Here is a 15,027-nt window from a genome sequence, read left to right on the forward strand (position 1 = left end):
CAAAACATCCTCAATTTGGAACCTGGCTAACAAACATGAATTTCTATTTCTGTTTTTAGCTTTTTTGTTTGTTTGTTTGGTAATGTCTCCATTTTTGCTTGCCCTGCTTCAATGGCCATGGCTCAATGCTACGGAATTCTGGGATTTGTAGTTTGTTTGGGCACCAGAGCCTCTCCGATATCTCACAAACCCACAAATCCTAGGGATCATTTGCATGTCGCGCCATGATGTGAATCACTGCATTCATGCATTCTGGGTTTGTTATTCACCCATCTCTGCAAATTCGGTTGTTCACATGTGCAAGCATTCGAATAAAGATGGAGCTGATTATGTGAATGCATTCAGAAGCCCTTTTTTGGTATGCAGCATTTTATCCTGGGTCTATTCAGGTCTATTTGTATCTGTTTTTCACACTACTGTTGTTGTTATTATTATTAACCTTTATTTATAAAGCGCTGTAAATTTACTAATGATGCTGATCTTTTTTAAAAACTTGAAAATCCCAGTATCGATTATCCCAGATTAAGTGGGGTTTTTGGCAGCTCTTCCCCCGCCCCCCCAATAACTTAATTGTGTGCATTTGGGATGTGTGTGAACAGAGATTTAATCTGGATTTATCCTGGATTATTTTCCCAGTGTGAACGATTCCGGTATTGAGTCATTGTTCAAAACACACTGCAGAAACAATCCAGTTTGAGACTAGTTTAACTGCTCTGGCTCAGTGCTAGGCAATCCTAGGAATGGCAGTTTACTGTGGCACCAGAACAGAGGAAGAAAGCTAAATGCCCCTCAAAACCACAAACCCCAGAATTCCATTGCATTGAGCCAGGGCAGTTAGAGCAGTGGCAAAAGTGGAATTCTTTCTGCAGTGCGGATGCAGCTTGGATGGTCACAATAATGAGTGGCATAACCATTTTTAGGCTCTCCGTTCCTGAGAATAGTAGACTTGCCCCTCTGCATTTGCTGAAGTTAGGGGCACAGGACCCCCATGAATGTAGGAAAACCGCAAACAACAAAAATACTGTGTTTTTACCTGAGAGAACAGCTTTCTAGGAATCTCTAGGTGCTCCAATGCCTCTCTGTGGTCAATATCTGCCAGACCCTGACCATGGAATTGCCCTGGAGGGGCTCAAAAGGCCTAGTAGAGTGGGGTCTCTAGGAATGTTTAGGCCCTTGAGGGTGACTTTTGGCTCAAGTTGGCCACAGAGCTGCTCTGGAGGAGCTAGAGATTCCTAAAGAGAATAAATTAATCAAATCCGTGTGAAGCAGCAAGTGTGGAGGAGGCAGGAGCAAACACACATGCTGGCCTCTGCTTAGGAGGAGGCCTGAGGGGTGGAAAGGCCAAGGAGGAGGAGGAGGAGGAGGAGTCCCCCCCCCACCAAGCTGTGGGGCGGGGTTGAGCTTTGTGGGGCGGCGCCTTCCTTTCCTGCTGAGCTGGGCATTCCACTCCCGCCTTCTCTCCCTCTGTTTTGGGTTTCCCTCCCCTCCAGCTTTCAGGAGGAATCACAGGAGGAGGAGGAGGAGGAGGAGGGACGGGGAGGGAAGGCAAGGCAAGGCAAGCGCGGCGCCTGCGTAAAAGCGCGCGGCAGGGGTTGCTGCGGCGGCGGCGGAGACTGGCGCTAGACTGCAGGAGCCAGGGCCAGGTAAGGCAAGCTCAGGGGGTGCTCTAGTTGGCCTTCTTTATCCACGGGTTCAAGCATCCACGGCATGGAAATGTTTTATAAAAGCTCTATCAGTCCCAACCAACAAAGCTTGCTTTGGGCGTTTTATCGAAGGGACGGCGTGGGGCTTGTGCAGCCACAGATTTGGAGGGTCCTGGAAAGGGGTGGGTTGGAGCCCAGCATGTCCTCCTTTTCCAGGGCCCGCCCTACATTTCCGCTCCCTGCCCAGGAAGGGCTTTCCAAATGGTCCTCCATTTGGAGCCTGACTAAAAGAAGGACGGAAGTTTCCCCTTCTAGGAGGGTTTGGAGGTTTGAGTGAGGCAGGCGTCTCCTGCTGTAGTCTTTGGGGAGGTCCTGTTGGTTCTTCTTTGTGGGTCCTGGTCCTCTGGATGGGAGGGAGTCGCCGTTTCTTCTTTTGGAAGGGCAGAAGTCAAGCGGACCTTGGCACTGCTGGGGCTTCTAGCTTACAGACTCTCTTTTGGGATGGGGAGTTTCGGGGTTGGAGGGCTGGACTGTTCCAGGAAACTCATGAAGCCCATTGGGTGCACTTTGGGCAAGGCTCAGGCTCTCGGGGGAGGGGAATAGACCTCAAATAAATAAATACACTCCCCCCCCCCCTTGAATCAGTCTTGCCAAGGACCCTGTGAGGTTGTCCAAGTCACACTCTCTCAGCCTCAGAGAAAGAAAAGTGACATGACAACCCCGTGATAGCTTCGCCTCAGGGGCGCCATAAGCCAGAAAGGACCAGAAGGCACACAACAACAACAACAATGAGGCCCCAAAGCTCTTTGACAGACGTTGAAACAAACTACAAACCCTATGCCCAAACTGCCCACTCTGGGCCCCACAACAAACTCCAACCCCCAGAATTCCATGGCCTTGAGCCAGGGCAGCTAAAGCGGTGCCAAACCGGGTTATTTCTCCACTGTGGATGCAGGATTCCCAGGGGAGACTGATCAGGAACCCTTTTCCTGTGGCTGCCACATTGTTAGCTGTGGAAGAGAAAGAATGTATCTGGAGCCGATGCTGCCCCTTGGCTCCCTCTGCTTGGGATGGAGCCTGGGCACTCCCAAGGAATGCCAATGATATTGAAATGAACCCAGAAATGGCAAGGTTTCAGGGGGGCACTTGTCTTGAGTCCCAATTTTGGTACAAATAACTATGAAATAATAGTAATTGGCTTTAGTTCATTTTCTATCAGACAGCCACCTCTTTCCACTGGAAGGACTCCTCGGAAAGAAGTGACTTTAAAGCAAGCCCTGTTCTTTCCTGGACTTTCACAATGTTGAGAAGGACTCTCCTTGCAAAAGCCCAGCCCTGTTGAGTTTACCAGGAAAGTGGCCTCCATTGTGTCTGGTACTCGCAGCCTTGACCTCTTCCAGCCCTTTCTGTGTGTTGTCTTTGCCCTGAGCCCTCCCAGGGGGAAAAAAGAAGGCATTGTACTTCTGTGTTTGCTGCAGAAAACATTTCCCTTGCCAAGTGGCAGCGGCGTTCAATTACTTAGTGTCTGATATCTCTCTCTGCTGACGATGCCTGGGCAAAATCAAGTCTGCTTTTCAAATGCTTTCAGCAGCCACCATGAGATTTCTTATTTGACGTGTGGAGGCACCTTGACGTATTTATGTGAACATCAGAAAACAGATTAATCCACCGCATCAGACAGTAAGGGCATTTATTTACATTCCTTCCTCATAAAAAAATACACAAAAGCATGCAGTCTGAGCTGGTTAGCACATTTATTTATTTCCAGGATTTATATCCCACCTTTCTCCCACAATGGGATTCATATTTTAGCTTCAGATGGGGCTGAAATAAACAGATAATGTCTGTAACATGTACACAGCTCTAGGTATGTTACTGTCGTGTGCCTTCAAGGTGTTTCCAACTTATGGTGACCCTATTGGGGTTTTCTTGGCAAGATATGTTCAGAGGAGGTTTGCCATTGTCTTCTCTTGGGGCTGAGAGTATGTGACTTGCCAAGGACACCCAGTGGGTTTCATGACTGAGCAGGGAATCAGACCCTGGTCTCCAAAGTTGTAGTCCAACACTCAAACCACTATGGTTTTCATGCAAGTACACAAATACTTGTGTACCAACCCTCATACCAGATGCAACTGCCAAAAATGTGTCTGAATGAATTTGAGTAAGACCTGTTTTTATAATGGTGTAGTTCTTTTTTTAAAAAGTAGTGACTCCTATGATTAACTGATGTGATAACCCAATCCATATCACTGATGTGATAACCAGAACCATATCAATGGTGTTCTTAGGTTTTCTCTTATAAATCCCAGTGGGGAAGGGGCTTTCAGAAAAGTTAGTTGAAAACTGAGACATTCCTTCACCTGACTAAACCTGCTGCAGTGCCCTCCTGAACAGGTAACCTGGCTGTGCACTTGGCATTCCTAGACCTTTCAAGCTATTCAGATATAATATACCTCTCAAAAATATTTTTAGATATTTTAAATATTTTTAAAATAATTTAAAAAATAGGTAAGATAATAAAACCTGTTTACAGATTACTAGAAGATCAGGACATCTGAGCAGCTATGTCACTGTAAGAATTTCAGTAGTAGCAGTAAAAGATGAACACACTGCCTCTTCAGCATCATCTCTATTTTGTTTTTGCAAATGAAAATTCTCAGCTAACACAACACACAATCTACTTATCCAGACAACATATAGATCTCTGAACATATTGAAAAATACATTGGAATCTTCTAAAACATACATTGTTGTTGTTGTGTGCCTTCAAGTCGTTTCCAGTTGATGAGATTTTCTTGGCCAGATTTGTTCAGAGGAGTCAAAGGCTTTCATGGCCGGCATCCATGGTTTTTTGTGAGTTTTTTGGGCTATGTGGCCATGTTCTAGAAGAGTTTCTTACTGACATTTCACCAGCATCTGTGGCTGGCATCTTCAGAGAATGCTTGCCTGGAAAGGACTTGGGCATGTATATTGTGTGACCTGGAAAGGCAGGGGTAATTTGCATGTGTATAGTTTTGTGTATAGTTTGGGGTGGGGCCACATGGCCCCGCCCCAGTTTGGCCCCTCCCCCGGGACCTCCCCCCCCCCAGCAAGGCCCTGGAGGCAGCTCCACCCCTCCCCATGGCTGTGTGCCACCCTCCCCACCTCCCTGCCTGGCTTAGCCTAGAGAGCAGGTCTTAAAGACATCTGCCACTCAGAGCTATTGCCAGCCCGCTTGGTATATATACCCTGCAAGAGGCATTACTTTCAGGTTACAGTGAGCAAAGAAAAAAAGGCCATCAATCGTTCCTGTTTCCCTGGGAGTCTAAATGCCTCCTCATCTTTTAAATGTCTACCACTCAGTATTGTTGTAATTCTTTATCACAGGATCGTTTTTGAGGCCCTAAACACCTTTCCTTGTAATATGCAAATTTCTCCCGAAGCTGACCAATGAGAAAGAAGCAATCAGCCCTCCCCTTGGGTTGGTTTTCAATGGCTTGGAAGGAAGAGATTTTGCCTTGCAAGTTGCTGGTAAATAATAGAAGGCTTTGGGGTAGCAAAGGCTGCAGAAATAGTTTGACCCCCCCCCCTTAAACATCCATGGCTCAGTGCTATGGGATTCTGGGAATTGTAGTTTCTTGTGGCACCAGAGCTCTTTTGACAAAAGGAAGCTGAATGGTCCACAGAGGAGGCGGGGGCAGAGCCTCTTGCCAGCAGTCTTCGGTGGAAGAGAGGAGGCTGATGGTCCTGGCCACCTCCCTTGGCTCCCTCCCTCCTCCTCCTCCTCTCAGAGCTCATTCACACTCCCTGGCTTTTCTCTCCCCCCCCCCTCTGCACTTTGAGACTTTAACTGCCAAAGCTCAATGCCACAATAAACTACAATTCCCAGGATTCCATAGCACTGAGCCATGACAGTCCAAGCAGTGTGTTTTGGACACAGAGATCCTCCAAATGAATCCAGTCCCTAGCTTTTATCTCTCTCACACACACTGCAGGAATAATAACCCACTTTGAGACTGCTTTAACTCAGTGCTAGGGAATCCTGGGAATGCGAGTGTTTGGGAGACATTGAGACTTCTCTGTCAGTCATGGCTCTGAGGCCACAATAGACTACAATTCCCAGGATTCCCCAGCACTGAGCAGTCTCAAACTGGACCATTTCCTCAGTGTGGATGCACCTGGTGAGGAATTCTGGGCACTGCAGTTCAACTACGTTTGGAGGGTTATGGGACTCCCTGTCAGAGATAGCTCTGGGGCCACAGTGTACTACAATTCCCAGCATTCCCCAGCACTAACCCAGGACAGTTAAGTCACTCTCAAACTGGATTATTTCCTCAGTGTGGATGCAGCTTTGGTGAGGAACTCTGGGCATTTCAGTCCAGCATTGTTTTATTTCTGCAGTGTATTTTGGACCAGAGACAAAGTGACCAGGCATCCTCCTCCTTTTCCAGGACATGTCCTCTTCGGTCAAATTTCAAAATGTCCTCCATTTGGATCATGGCTAAGAAGCATGGATTTATAATTACATAGGTGTTTTTAGCTTTTATTTTTGGCCATGTCCTACATTTTTTTGCTTGGGTGCCCTACATTTTGGGGTGAGGGCATTGGTCACCTTGGTCAGAGAGCTTTCCAGGGGTTAACTGCCTTCTGCTGTGGTGCTGGAACAAACCACCATTCCCAGAATTCCATAGCATTCAGGCAAGACAGTTAAAGTGGTCTCAAACCAGATTATTTCTCCAGTGTAGATGCAGCCCAAGCCTTTTGCCTCTCTTATGCCTGAGATTTCAAAGCCCAGCCCTGGCACCACAACAAACTACAAATCCCAGGATTCCATAGGATGGAGTGATGAGAGTGACAGCAGTGTGGCAGCAGCCTAAGTGTGCTTAATGCAGTTCTTAACATGGTGCACCTCTTGCCTACAGAGTCTCACAAGACTTTTTTGTTTAACAACTTGTACCCATTAACTCCATTTCATGTCTCCTTTATTTAGTGGGGTGGAATACAGACAAAACAAGTCAAAATGAAGAAAAACCAAAGTCCCTTGACCAAAGGGTTTGGTTGTGGAATAAGCCTCTGAAATATGCAAGAGGCAATGTTAAAATAAAGCCATGTTCAATGCTCAAATGTATTGTTTGGAATGGGGAGAGGGGGGTGGCCAGAAAAGGAAGTACATTTCCGTGATCTGTCTACGAATAATGTCAAAACGTCCTCCATTTTGATCATGCCTAAGAAACATGGATTTATATTAACATTTCTAAAGAAGCCTCATTTTTTTTGCGTGTCCTCCATTTTTTAAAAATGTGTCCTACATTTGAAAATGCTGTCCTGCATTTGTCCTACATTTGTCCTGGTTTGGAGGTCCTCACTTATGGCAACCCTAGGTATTGAGCATTAACGCAAAAATTGCCTGTGTAGAAAGTGGACAAAATCAGCCGCTTTTTACTTTCAGGAGAATCCCAAAAGTAAAAAGTGCCCGATTTTGTCCACTTTCTGTGTGGATTAATGCCTGATTGAAGTTGTGTGAAAACAATCCCACTTTTGTGGGATTTTCCCATTTTAAATCCTGTCTCTGCAAACTTCTGCATAAATCCTGTGTGATAAACTCCTAAATCAGTACTCAGATCCCAAGTGACATTTCTAGCCAGCCTGTTGCCTGTTTGTTTAAACCACCCTTCCTTAATACAGGGCCTTCCAAGGGTGTTGACTACAACTCCCTGCCAGCATAGCTGGGTCATTCTGGAAATTGTAGCCCCACACATCTGGCAAGCACCAGGTTGAGGGAGATTGGTATAAAATTAGATCACATATTTTATTCTAAAAGGTCAAGATGGCTAGCAAATAATCAGAAACAAATTTTTAAAAAAGCACTAAAAGTAACAGAATAAAAGTTTTCCTTGAAACAAGTAAGCATCTACTAGGAGTAACAACAATAAAGATACAAATTGATGCACAGTCTTCCCATTCATGTCCCAAATAGCCTCCTATAGTGTGTGTCTAGGAGCTATGAAATGTGTTGGATTCTGCCTCTCGCAGTTGACAGTAGGCATCAGTTTTCCTATCAGCCATTTTAATATTCTGGTTTCTTGTTAGTCATTCCTAATAGAGACTGTCTTGCCCTTTAAAAAAAGTATAAAAAATGTTTGCTACTCTTGACATAAAGGGTTAGACTGAATAGCAGCAGTGAAATTAGTTGGGCCTTTTCACTCTGCTCTCCATGGCTGGGATTTACAGCCACAAAAATGTATTCATTGGAATCCCATTTGAAACTCTTCCTGGCAACTTCAGATTGAAAAGTGGAGGAGATGAACTGAAAGGCTATATAGAGAACTTTGGAAACTTTGGCTCAGTAATTCGCAAACCTAAGCCAAGTTTGATTTTTTTCAAATGCTTGTAGCTTTTTGCAGATGCGTGGATCCAATAAGGAGGAGGGGGCACAAGTAGACGAGGAGACAATCCCCTTACTTCTTAAGCTCAGAAGTGTTTTTTTTAATTCAAAACCAAACAAATAGCAACAAAAACTCATTAAGTTTATTGCATATGACTTTAATCCAGTGACTAGTTACCTGGGAATAAATATCATCAAACTGAGAGATGCTACATTTAATTTTTGAACGTAAATGTTAATTAAAATTAATTATTAATTTTTTATTTAGTTTTTATATTATATTACTTTTTTTCTTTCAAGGAATGCAGCCCTCCAAGATATCTTGAGGGGCCAGTTCACTCCTAGTCTGTCACTCATCCCTGATCTAAGTAGTTGTTTTACTATAGTAAGGGTGGGCTTATTTTCTGGAGTAGCAAAAAAGGGTAGGGGAGATTGCAGCAGCCATTTTTACTTTGTGTTCTAGAGAAAAATCAGAAGGGAAAAAAAGCATATTGCACTGTTGTGACTCTATCAGTGTATTCTGTTTTCATTATTTCGTAAAAAACGTACATGGGATCATCTTGGACAGACAGTAGTTGTTGAACAAAATGTCTTTTTAGTTAGCTTGGAGCAGGAAATATCTGTTTCCTCAGACTAACTATGGCCTTAACACTATGCCGAGTTAGCTATTTTTGCAATTTGCTCTATTGCAAAGAAGGAATGCTAAAGAAGGAATAGAACATTCTGAAATGGCTGCAGTAAAGAAAAATGCAGTAACCATGTTGGCATATTGTCATAATCTACTGACTGTGGCTTAATAAACCAAGACATTTGGTCTGTAAAAATAAGATTCCCTTATGTACTTAGCTTATGTACTCTTCAGGTTTTTGTTTTGTTTTGTTGGACAAAAGCAAATGTGTTTTTAAAAAACACCCGCTGTCTACTTCAGTACTGTACAATACATCATGGGGCATAGTGTACTGGGTGTGGTTCTAGATAGACAGATACAATTGAGGGTCACCATGTACATCATGGATTTTCCACTATAGTAGATATGCCAGGCATGCAGTTTCCTGTACAAAAGCAGTATTGTTTAGGAAATTCCCAATGTGGAGTTGTGAAGTTTCCTAGTCCTCCACTTCCCTCTAATAGTCAATTTTTCCTATGATCCATGAATGAAGAGATATTTTACAGCGCTCCTGTTCATATCTGCAGGCATGTAGCTTTTCCAATTTCCTGGTGGGTGGGGGACATGGCCTGGGACAAATGTAGAGAAAAGTAGGTGCTGGCAAGTGTTTATAGCAGTATCTCAGCTGTAGCGGTATCTCTCACTGCAACCCCATTTTTAAAGTTTGCTTTTGGGATGATATAATATCCGTAGCTATAAACAGAACACACTTCTCTAGAGAGAAGATTAAATGGACACAAACTTGACATTAAGGAAGAGAAGACAGAAAAGCATATTGAGGAGCATTTTAATTTTCCAGGCCATTCAATTGTAGGAGTCTTGTTTCTACTTAATTTAGAAGAGTGACTTCGGAATATGAAACTGACTAAGTTATTTGGTGAAGACATGATTATTGTCTTTGAGCCATTGCAAAATGTGAAACAGTTGTGCACTAACTCAGTTTCTGAGCCATGTAAAGAGTTCACAGTAATAGCAATCTTCTTTTACTTCAGAGTTCTAAGCAAGTGCCCTACAAGCTAGGGCAAGGTGCAGTTCCTAACATGACGAAGTGCATTATGTAAGCCCCCCTAGCCATGCCCCAAGAGAAATCCAGAGTCACACCATGGGCATTGTATATATATTACTTTTCTAACAGACTGCTTAAAAACTCCATTTAAAAGCTCACAGGGATTCAGAAGTACTTCAGTTCCTACACCATAACAGGCAGGGGAAATTATGTGCTAGCCACTTAGCAAGCATTGCAATGATCATTTTGTACTTTAAACTACATCCTAAGAAACAAACTCCAGCTGAAACACAGAAATAATGCTGGTTGCTGATATGTTGACATTGACCTTTCCATGTTTTGCTGCAGCAAGTAAAAACTGATGTTCATGTCAGTAAATCATGAACAATGATAAAAAAAGACAAAAGATTGTAAGCCTGAGGGCAGGGAACCGTCTTAACTAAAAAAGATTGTATGTACAGCGCTGTGTAAATTTACAGCACTATATATAAATAAAGGTTAATAATAATAATAATAATAACCTCCACTTTAAAAACAGACATTCAAAACAAAACAAATACTAACAAAATCACATGAAGTTTATTGTACATAACTGCAGTCTAGTGACTAGTTACCTGTAAATAAACACCATCAAACTGAGAGATGTTTATTTCTGCTGAGCTGGTTTCAACTTATAATACATGTTTGGTATATTGTTACTGTCATCCTGATGCCTGATCCACAGTAGGAGCTCTAAACTTTGAAGACTCTCCCTTCCCCTTAGCTAAGCTTCTTGCCAAGGAAGAATTAGTGGCAATTCCTCCTTCAGGTCTTCACTGAAATGTACTTTCGCAAAGGGTAGGAAGCTTGGCCTTTGCTACCAGATGGGTTTGGGAGTCATCGTTAACATTATGTCCAAGTGCTGACAGCTGCACAGTGGCATAGAAAGGATTTTTTATAGTTAATAAGCAGTATTAATAGCTGTTACTTTCTCTTGGCCATTAAAGGTTTACCATTGACTTTCTTTTAGCAACCTGCTGGGACAGATTTCATAGCTATTGGGATGGGACATGGGTCATGCCACTGTACATTTGAAACACAGTGTTTGCTTCCACACTATTATGAGCTTTCAGAAACTATCTTCCATAGGACTCACCTTTGGAAGGAAGGATACACCCCACTTCAGGGGCCCTGTTTAACCAGCCACAGGCAACTAGAGTGCCAGCTGGATAGAATTAAATGTTTAGGGGGCTACTACTCCCAATTGCTGCAAGGAGATGCTGGGTTTCATCAATTACTAACCACCTGCTACTTGATTTACTACCAGTGGAGCTTCTCTTTTAATCTTGATATATGCCAGTTATGTTGTAGGAACTGAAGTACTTCTGACTCTGTGAGTTTTAGTACCAAATGAAATACTGAGGTTACTTAGATCTACAGTCAATCCCAGTGGGGATCCAACAGCGAGTGTCACCCAGTGTGGGGGGTGGGACTACTTGGGGTGGGACTTCCAGGTGGGACCTCTGGGGCCAGGGAAGCATTCACTCAGGCCTGGATAGTGCTGCATAGGCCGCTGAAATGGCTGCCTGCCCCCCCCCCCCCGGGCAGGAGACCCCCCATGGCTCAGAGTGGCACCCGCACAGTCCCAAGTTATGCCTGTGGGGGAGAGCGGTGACAGGTTGTCGCCCCCTTTTCTAGGGTGTCACCACCACCACCACCCGTGATACCACTGGTCAATTCCAGTTTCACAAACAGTGGAAGCCTCAGTCTCAGAATTAGCTTTCATTTTCTAATAGCAAATATATCCGTGGTGAACTGAACACAATTTAAAGGAAGATGTTTTTGTACTTCTACTGACTGGTATCAGAGATTGTCTGGCAAAAGAATTTGCTGGCACAACTGCCTTGCCAGCTTAGATCAACCAGAAGAGCCAAAAATGGAGTGGAGAAGGTTCACAACAAGGGAGGGCCTGAGTTATGCCAGGTCAGCCTCCTCCAGCTAAGTAGTTGCTGATATCTTTAGGCTGATAGTGGTTTGAAGTCAACACAGCTTCACCTAGCCTAGGGTTGGTTCTTCCAGCCCTCTCATGAGGCGCAGTTGTTAAATACCTAACAGATACATTTATCACTTTATGTGTCATTCATAGATAACTAACAGATTTATATATTTTTCTCTTTAGATTCTAAACAGTATGTTGATGGTAAAATCAGTTTACTTCACTGTAAACTCAAATTTAGAGTAATGGTTTAACAAATAAATAATATGTGAAATTATAGTACCTTAGTAAGTTGTGTTTTGTTCTTAACAATTTGGTCCAAATCCAGAAATAGTCATGCTTCTGTCCTGCTGAAATTATGAGTTGAAAGAAAATTTATGTCCTATTAATTTCTATCAGTGTTTCAAGAAGCTGATAATGAAGCTCTTGTATTGGCAAAGAAAGTTTAGAATATGTGCAGTTTTAAACACTTTAATAAAGCCTTTGTTTAATGAAAGTTTTTTTAAAAGTCTGGTTGTTTTTGAATGGTGTAAATCAAGGTAAATAAATAATCATTGGTCAGAAAAAGAAACAGAATGTAAAATATTTGTTTAGTTTATTGTTCTCCCTCAGCAGTACTTTGAAACTTTTTTGGTGTTAAATTAAAAATGTATTTGCTGTTCCTGATTTTTTTAAATTGCTGTCCCTGAAACAGGGAGAGGAGGAGAAAACAAAAAAGAATAATTTTGATATCCCACAAGAATGTAAAGCAGTCATCTAAACACCCTCAGTTTGCTTCAAAAGAATTACACGTCTTCTATGTGAACAAAAGCCCATCTGTTGTGTTGGTTGAAAACATGTACCTTATCAGATAGCGAAAAAATGTTATGGGCTTCTGCTTTACATTTTAACAAAATTCTCATGAGGGTGGGAGTGGGATCTAACTGCCTTTTTTGATACATTGTAATTGTAATGCACTTAGTAAGAGTACTTATGCTCTTTCACACATCTTTCTAACGCTTAATGTGTACTTACCTAGGTTATAACCCCGTGATAAGTAACACAAATTTTGTACAAAGGGCCAGGTGTAGGAAAGAGCGTACACAGTATCTTATTTAGCTGTGATTGTGTTTGGTGCTACTCCCATTTACGCTTTGTATGTTATGATATGTAACAGTGAGTTGAAAGATACATTGCTGGCTTGGTGGTAGCAATATAATGACTGTCACTTATCTACACATCAGTTGACACCATATAGTGTAATAATATTATTGGACGTAGTAATTTTCCCAGGAGGGATATACCGTATATATTCAACTATAAATCAAGAAATCTATGCCCAAATATTGACCCTAAAATCTGGGGTCGAATTATACAAGGGTCAATACAGTTACCATGGCTTGAGATTGACTGGAGGACAGTTAACACCAACAACAAACAGTAATAATGGTCATAAAGATCCTTTAAAAAGTAGCCCTGATGTCCCACTCTCTGTGCCTCGGCAGCACTTGTTGAAAGAGCTGCGAGGCACCAGTGTGAGTGTGCATGGAGTGATTCCCTTCTCAGTCCTATCTCCAAACTTTTCTTTTTCCTCTTTGCATTTCCCCATTTTCCCTCTGTTTGCAAGCCGATCTCCAAACCTTGCCTCTTCTTTGCATTTCCCCATTTTCCCTCTGTTTGCAAACTGATCTCCAAACCTTGCCTCTTCTTTGCATTTCCCCATTTTCCCTCCGTTTGCAAGCTGATCTCCAAACCTTTGCTTCTCTTCCTCCTCCTCCTTGTGTTTCCTCTGAAAACCAAGCTTCTCTTTTCCCCCTCCAATTCCACTTGGAAACCAACCTTAAAATCTGTCTCCTAAATTCTGCCCTAGACTTATCCAGGGGGCATTTCAAAATCCAAGATTTTGATCCTAAAACCTTCCCTCGACTTATACGTGAGGTCGACTTGTACACGAGTATATATGGTAGTTGATACTAGATCTGTCTCTTGGTGAATAGTATGTGGTTAATGGCATATAGCAGTGATATGGGGCCAAAGAATTTGCAGTGATTTAGTTTCAGTACTCATGACTTCTAAAAGGGAGGGAAACATAAATCCATCAAGCTGTAATCCAGAACTTCCACATCCCCTGTTGAGAATGAGAGATAGCTCTAGATGACAGCAATAGTCTGCTGAGATTTTGGCCCAGGTCCCCTGATAAGCTCACCCATGTAAATACTGAAAAAACATAGGGGAGAGAGTGGAACCTTATGAACACCATAGAACAGTTTACTTGCTGCTAAGCAAAAGTACTCAGTGTCTGCCTCTGGAAAATATCCTGGAGCTGCCAAAGGAAACTTGTTTTACTAGTCTCATATTCTGTCCAGTAAGATACCATAACCAGTGGGATCAAAAGCTGGTGAGAGGTCTAGGAGCATTAATGGTACTACACTTTCCCTCTCTCCTGCATCAGATATCATCTAGTAAGATGATCAACTCGGTTTCCACACCAAACCTGGGTATGAAGCCAGATTGAAGTGAGTTTAGATGTTGCACAAAATTGGATGAAAATCTATTGAAGCCATCAGGAAGTTTTCCAGTTAAAATTTTCAGGGAAATCCACATCACTGGTGACTATCCAGTTTCAGTTTCTCTCTTAGCAGGGAAAGACAGTTGGTTATACAGAGTTTATTGCTAGCCTTGGAGTGTGTTACTTGCAAGAGGTCAACTGGCACAGTAGGGAAGAGCATAAATTATGCCTGCACTGCACAGTTCCATCTGAATGCTCCACTGGGTAAAGTTAAGCTACATTCCTCAGCTTCTTGCTCCCTCTCATTGCTAGCTATTATGTCTGTAAATGCCATCTGGAAATGACTGATAACAAGTAGCTCTGAGAAAGTTATACATAGTTTTCTTTAAACAGAAACAGCTCTTCATAAAACTAGTTTTTTAAGATAGATCTGTGGTCCTTACAGTGTGTAAACCACCCTAGAGTTCTTTGTTGTCTAATCAGCCATATTAAATTAGTAATCCTGGAAGATGGTATTCACCAAAACCATTTAATTTTCAATGTAAACATGCCCCTACCGCAACACCCCCAAAAAGGAATCTCATAAAAAGGGCTAACTAGCAAAACACAATATGCAAAGAGATTTTGTAGCACCTTTGAGACTAACTGAAAGAGAGGTGCACACATCTAAGTAAGTAGATTCAAGTCTATGAAAGCTCATGCTACCAACTTCTCCCTTTCTGTTAATCTTAAAGGTGCAAACAAGATCTCTTTGTATACTGATATTCCAGACTAATATGGCTATGTCTTTAAATAACTACACCAAGAATAACATTCAAGGTAAAAGCCAACTTAAAAAGTTAAGCATGCAGTGGCTAATGAACATCCCTACCTATTACAGAGTT

General features: G+C 42.5%; 1 protein-coding gene and 1 pseudogene across 2 annotated transcripts in view; both read left to right on the forward strand.

Annotated features, from left to right (window-relative positions):
- Positions 1-9,980, forward strand: part of LOC149319489 (ATP synthase F(0) complex subunit k, mitochondrial pseudogene) — a 32,569-nt pseudogene extending 22,589 nt beyond the window's left edge.
- PRRG1 (proline rich and Gla domain 1) overlaps positions 1,603-15,027 on the forward strand; it is a 29,164-nt gene continuing 15,739 nt past the window's right edge. Inside the window, exon 1 of one of the 2 annotated variants that reach the window (XM_089511821.1) lies at positions 1,603-1,643. The gene's annotated coding sequence lies outside the window, so the exon portion shown is untranslated. Of the gene's footprint in view, positions 1,644-5,131; positions 5,154-15,027 lie in introns of those variants that run through there. The other variant, XM_089511822.1, reaches the window with a different exon arrangement.

This window comes from Sceloporus occidentalis, unplaced genomic scaffold (assembly GCF_023333645.1).
Source record: "Sceloporus occidentalis isolate IW3139 unplaced genomic scaffold, rSceOcc1.0.p SCAF_2, whole genome shotgun sequence".
NCBI classification, from domain to species: Eukaryota; Metazoa; Chordata; class Lepidosauria; order Squamata; family Phrynosomatidae; genus Sceloporus; species Sceloporus occidentalis.